The sequence below is a fragment of the Dipodomys spectabilis genome, unplaced genomic scaffold, assembly GCF_019054845.1.
Source record: "Dipodomys spectabilis isolate Male_0828 unplaced genomic scaffold, ASM1905484v1 ptg000463l, whole genome shotgun sequence".
Taxonomy (NCBI): domain Eukaryota; kingdom Metazoa; phylum Chordata; class Mammalia; order Rodentia; family Heteromyidae; genus Dipodomys; species Dipodomys spectabilis.
This window is the reverse complement of record NW_024871140.1, coordinates 4212289-4219170: the sequence shown is the minus strand read 5'-3', so window position 1 is coordinate 4219170 and position 6882 is coordinate 4212289. Positions and strand designations below refer to the sequence as shown.

The 6882-nt window shown below is 33.0% G+C and overlaps 1 pseudogene; it reads left to right on the top strand.

Annotated features, from left to right (window-relative positions):
• The first annotated feature begins 3144 nt into the window (after nucleotides 1–3144).
• On the top strand, nucleotides 3145–3243 carry LOC122098202 (annotated as a pseudogene).
• Nucleotides 3244–6882: the final 3639 nt, after the last annotated feature.

Sequence of the window (6882 nt, the reverse complement as noted above, 5' to 3'; positions counted from 1 at the left end):
TTAGACCATCTATTTACATCTGTTCAGAATCCTCCCCTACCCCAAACTGCTCTCTTTGAACAGCTTTGTTTGCTCTTCCCAAGACTGCCTTCAATTAACTGCTTAAAATTTTTGAGAGGTCATATTCATACTCTCTAGAGATGCCTATTTGGTTGTGATTTTTGTGTTTTTGTTTGTTGTTGTGTTTTTTAACTGAATTTCAAAAGGTTGTGGTACAATTAAATATATCACTCTAATTATCCAATGCTCCTGGATCACAGTGACTCATGTCATTCTCAACCAACCCCTTCTCCAAAATTTACTTCCAATTTACCACTTCCTTTATCACATGTGTATATTGTACTTGCCCCTTTTTCCATATTTTACTCTTTCTATTTCTTTACTATTATTCCTCTCTGGTTTCAACTTACTGATAGTCATTCTGTTAATCTGTCTGTTAATATTTGAAAGATTTATATACATTCCATGGAGATTCAATCCTGCATATACTTGAACTGATGTCAGCTTACATTTCCATAATTCATTCATTTGTAATAACAATTTGCAAAACTGCAGACTTGAAACACCTAGACATGATTATATTCTCATCCATTTGGAAGATTAATCTTTATTCAACAAGTAAGTTTAAAAATGGCTTAGAATGTAATCCTAATTACCAATTTTTATAATTGGCTTTGTACAATGGTGGATGATTATTTTATTTTACGTGGGATAATACTTTCTACTACCTATAAGTTTTGGAAAAAGAAGAAAAGTAACATTTACTACTATAGAGGAATATGATAGAAATAGAAGACAGATTTTGTTTGTCATATTTCTGATGAGCACTCATATTAAAGTCATATTTCTTTCTATGTTAGACAGATAGGGAAAACATAAAACAATGCATGATAAGGCAATTATTCATGACTTTTTAAAATGTACCTTATTAAGTGATGAAATTTACTTTATAAGTTGAAGTTTGGGGTTTGAAACATGGCCGGCTGATCTATTTAACACATTTCTGGAATGCACCTACTGAACAACACAAATGGTGAGGGCTACTATTTCTACACTTTAATGAATGATTGAACCTGTCTGGCATTAGTGCTGGGTAAATAAATCAACTCTATTGTAGCTTGCTCCCTACACTTGAAAAACTTGTAATGTCACTAAGTATTATCTACTTATCGAAGTTATTTTGGCAAATGTGATTTTAAAAAGTTTATTTGAAAAGGAATACACTTTCAGGAGATTAAATGTAAAATGTAGGTTATCATTGGTTTGAGAATGACAACATTTTTATACCACAGAATCAAGTTGTACTAAAGTACCAGTGTTTTGAAGCACTAAGGATCTTCTCAATTAATGTTTTTCTGCATTACATTTGACCTCTAAGTCAAGTTTTCCTGGCCTTAGTAGACCATTTATGGATCTATCCTTCCAGGAACTATTTTTGGGCCCATTTATGCTGGACTGAAATCTTAGATTCATCATTAGGGGAGGGGTATCAAAAATAATCGTCTGACACTTTGTGATCTTGTTCACTCATATGGGCTCATCATTTGTAAATTGAGTTTGAATTACAGTAATTTCTCTCAGATTTTGTGAACTCATCCTTCATTTAAAGTTACCTTGCATTTCACAATTACTTGCTGCTAATTCTTGAATCTCAAGTAATTGGGGCCCTGAAATATAAGAAAAGAGAAATTGAGATGGATCTTCAATTACTTTCTGCTGGCATGTTGCATAGCCTAGCTGAGAAGTCTTGCCCCTTTTATCTGATGATAACATGTAACTGGGACATTGGATCCTAGGACCCATGGGTCCTGCAGAAGAATAATATTTTTAAGACATCATATCATCTAAATTTGGATATAATCTTTAGGAATGCTTCAGAAATATGGAGAAAAACAGTTTGGGGCAAGAGAGTTAAAACAATAAACAGAGTAGCAGAGTAAAACCTCCTATAGATTAGAGGAAAACAACATTGTTTCTTTACGATGTGAATTTAGAAGACCACGAACACTTAGAAGGTATCACAAGTTTATACCAAAGACATTTGCATTGACATATTTTATATTCTAATATATATTCTAAACTTAATTATTTATATTCCAATTCTACTTATTGGAATAAATATCAATTTATTTGTCAAATTATCAATTAATTATATTAAGTTTCATTGCGTGAAACATGGAATCAACACATAAATATAAAATATATAACTATATATAACATAATAAAATGGCACATGTTTTGCATTGTTCTGTTGTGGATTGGGCATCAAAGGCAGCTCTGTTCTAAAGTATTATTCCATTATCTCTACCTCAGTGTTTGGTGGAGTTATACCTAAAATTTTACCATTTGTAGATTTACAGCCTGGAGGCAAGATGAGACATTACCAATTTAAGACCTAATAACAAAGAGAAACATATGGACTTCTCTTTCTATAGAAATATTTGGTGATATAAAGGCAGTAGTTTAAGTTCCTGCCTGGTTGGAAGGTAGATAGGCCAGGACATTAGGTAATCATGCACATGAACAATTTTTTCACCTTCTTGGCTTTATCTCCTTTTGAAATGATAGGTATAATAAACAATTATATTTTGATAAAATACCTTCTATTCTGAAAACTTTTGTCTGAAATGCTCATCTGTATATGATCCCTTGTAACTAAGATTTGTTTTGTTCCAGTAAGACAATCCATGCTTTTAGGATAAGATATTCTGATTGATCTGTTCCTACATGGAAGAAGGGTAAAGGTTAAGGTAGACATTGGTGCCAGTAAGACCTCATTTGGGAAAATTTCAGCTGCAGAAGTTTAGAAGTAGCTCTTAAGCAAGGCTTACTTTGAATCCATTAGTTCTACAAAGCTAACTCAATTGGATAAATAAGTACTTCAAAAAGCCATTCCTTTTGGACCTAGCTATAAATGCTTCAAAATGAAAAAGACTTAAAATAGTCATTGACAAAAAAATTGAAAATGCGAGCAATCTTCTGACCAATATAATTTTTTCCATTATGCACAGAATTTTAGGGATATAAGATCAGTACCATTGTTAGGAACATTAAGGTTTCCTTGTTACAAATAGGCACCCAAGGATATAAGCCTGTATAAAGATTGTATCATTAAATTGCATGCTTCAATTTAGAGGACACTACATGCTTCAGCAACACGTATACCCAAATTGCAACAATACAGAGATTAACATGGCAATTGTACAGGATGATATGAAAATTTTTGAAGTATTCCATATTTTTCATTCGTCAGATGCAAGAAATGAAAAACAGTTATTTAAGTTGATTACAAAATTACAAGTGTAATAATACATGTAATTCATATAATTAAAAGTTATTTTCACATCATTGTATTAAATCTTCAAATTAGTGAAGTCTTTACATAGCATAATCTTTAAAACACTTTTGAAATTAGACAACATTGTTATTTTATCCCAAAGAAATATACTATAATGACCTAGGAAAAAAGGAATCTTACACTGTTTCTATATGGAATGCAATCTGAAAGGACACATTTATTAATGAGCCTATATATTATAAAACAATGTAGAATTCAAAGTATTATATCTAGGACAGAATAAAATAGATTATGGACATTATACAAACATATAATATAGAATATTTTAAAATATACTTTTTCAGACAAACACCAGAAATATGTTCAGTTTCTATACTACTCATTTCAACAGATAAGTTAAAATTCTTTCTGATTAAAAAAAGCACAAATTCTCCAGAAACCATTATAGATGTATACAAATCTCTTTTGAATACATTTTGACATCAAAGTCAGGCAATTCACTTGGAAGAATTCCATGGAATGGTTCAACAGATGAAGATCCAACATGGTTTTGCTATCTCTATTCCCAGCAGCAAGATGCAAGGGGGTCAAGAGGCCTTTAGTTTGGGAATTGCTATCTGGATAATGATGAAGTAAGAAAACAGCCACTCTGGTATTATTCCACGTAAAAGCACTGTGCAAGGGTGTCCAGCCATCTACAGTTATTGCAAGAATATCTACCGATTGAGCCACCAACTCATGGAAAGTGTCAAAGTATCCCCTGTAGGCTTCCTGATAAAGATGGTTATACTCATCTTCATACCTAGTATTCACACGAGTGGCCTTTTTGGAAAGTAGTCCCTGCACTGTAGTAAACAGATTATTTTCAGCAGTCCAAAGAAGAAATTTGCTTGGATCCTTCTCCATTTTTTTTCTTGCAATTGATACCATTCCTCACTTTTTCGTCGTGTTCCTCATCTTCATGACAATTGCCTAACCAGAGACTTTGAGTGTCAGTGGGAATGATGTGTCCATGTATTTCCCTAATAATTCATGTTAGTTGAACTGTTCAGCAAAATCCGGTGAAATTTCTGCATCTGTTTTTTTCACTATGATTTATTTTCTCTTTTTCCATTTTTACTATTCGAAATTATTCTAACTGTAGAGTAGGGAATTGATGCAGAGCAGAGGAAAGATGTTCCTCCGTATTCAAAGATACAGACTGAAAATATGGACCAGTGGTGTCTTTATGTGCAGCTTATTCTAGGAATGAGAAAAATGCATGCCTCTGATCAATTTATAGAGCACGCAGAATTTTTTTAGGGGGGGGGGTCCAGTCGTGGGCCTGAACTCTGGGCCTGGGCACTGTCCCTCAGCTCTTCAGCTCAAGGCTAGTGCTCTACCACTTGAGCCACAGCGCCACTTCTGGCTTTTTTTCTTTTTGCTTATGTGGTGCTGAGGAATCCAACCCAGGGCCTCATGCATGCAAGGCAAGTGCTCTACCACTGAGCAACCTTCCCAGCCCCGAGCATGCAGAATTTTATGTTTTGAAAAGGATGGAAATAGAATTTACGTATTTACTTGAAATTAGTAAATACATTTATAGCAGTATACATAAAGAGACGTAGCTTTGACCAAATTGCAGACAAGAATCTAAATCCTTGATAATTGTAGTTTCAGACCTGAATGAAATCAATTTAATCACACATTTCCTGTAGAAGGAAGGAATAGGTCCATGCAGCAAGAGAAGGCAAGCCAATTATATCTGTGACAAATCTTTGTGGAAAATGGTATCAAGGACTACTTACTGGTGATACACTTGCACTTGAATCATGATTCTGAACTATTCCTTGCAGATTCTCAACTATTGCTTTGATCATTATATTCTCCAAGAAGAAAAAGTGAGATTTAATTGATAGCAAAGGACTACTAATACATTTTGACTTCTTATTAAGCACCTTCAATAATAGAAACCACATGAAGACAATAGACAGGCCTACTTTTATAGATGAAAACAAGTGTCTTTAATAGCCATGCAAGGGACTTCTATTTTATTACTGCATTATACATTATTTCTAATGTTGGGTAACAATAAATAATGAATCTATTAGAAAGCTCTTCAAGCTCGTATGTCCAATAATGAGTTCTCTTATAATAAATCATGGTATTTTTTTGTGTATGGTCTTAAGAAGAAATTTAAATTACTAACTCTCTGTTTTGGCAGGACAATTTCATCACTGTACATCTTGCTTCTATACTCAGTTTTAGATTGCTATCTAAGTATGTGGATTAGATAAGTATAGAGGAAAAAGTAGAAGCCACACTGGCAGCTCATGTCATTAATCCTAGCTAATAAGAAAAATGGAGTCTGAGGGTTGTGGTTTGAAACCAGACCAAACCAAAAAAAGACCATTAGATTCTGATTTGAAAAAAACCAACAAAAGCAAGAAATGGAGCTGTGGTACAAGCAGTAAAATGCTATCCTTGAGAAAATTAAAACAAAAAAATATCAATTTCTGGGACAGAGCCAAGCCCTGAGTTCAAGCCCTATTATTAGCACCAAACAAATGAATGAATGAATTAGTTAATTAATTAAAAATAAATTAAGTGTTCACATGTGGATAGACAAGTAAAACATAAAACCCGTGGTGACTGGATTGTGTATTATTTTTTAGAAAGGCAAATTATCATTTGTACTAATCACTAATATTTTATTTGAACTTTTTTGTACAATTTACCTTGAATTTAGCATGTATGTATATGTGTGTGCACATGTGTGTATGTGTGTATGTGTGTATGTGCTGTTGCAATGTTGCTTGCCAATGTGGACAAGGTGGAACTGAAAAGAGCTAACTGTGTTGCAATGTTTTTATTTATCATTGTTCTGTCAAGTTATTTCAGTTCGACCTCCCTTCTGTACACTTTATTTGTCAAATAATAACATCATCAGAATCAAATCATTTACATTAAGTTAGATAAAAGAGACAGCTTTAGCTCTTATTATATGCTAGGAAAGAAAATACAGACATAATTAGGTAGTAAGTTATTGCTGTAAGATGACTGTCAGTTCAAAATATGTATTTGACCTCTTAAATTGGTTATAATTTTAAAATATGCTTATGGAATGAGTTTGACCAACTTGACCAAACAGGTATTCCTCTCTGGTTGTTCCCGTGAAACACAAGGTGGATAAACTCTGGCTTTCTGTTGAAAATAACTTTCTTTATAAGATCATATCTATTCTCACTAAGAGAAAATCAACTCCAAATTTCTACGTTTGAATATCCCATGATATTGACTGAAAATCGGTACTGTTGATAAGCTTGTTAGATATTCCTTTCAAAAACAAACAAACAAAAAGCATATATCATTTCCAGATAATGGATGTATTTGAAGTTGTTTTGTACATGCAAAGGGATCTTCACTAATGGCTCTTTTGTGGGATTAACTATCGCAACTTAACAAATAAGGTTTTTCGAATATCTTTTCCAATATAAATAACATCCCAGAGTGAGTCTTGCAATTTCTGAAAAGCCTTAAAATATTTTAGAATTATTTCAGTTCATCGACTACAAAGCTAAAGACATTTCTGAAATAAATATTAA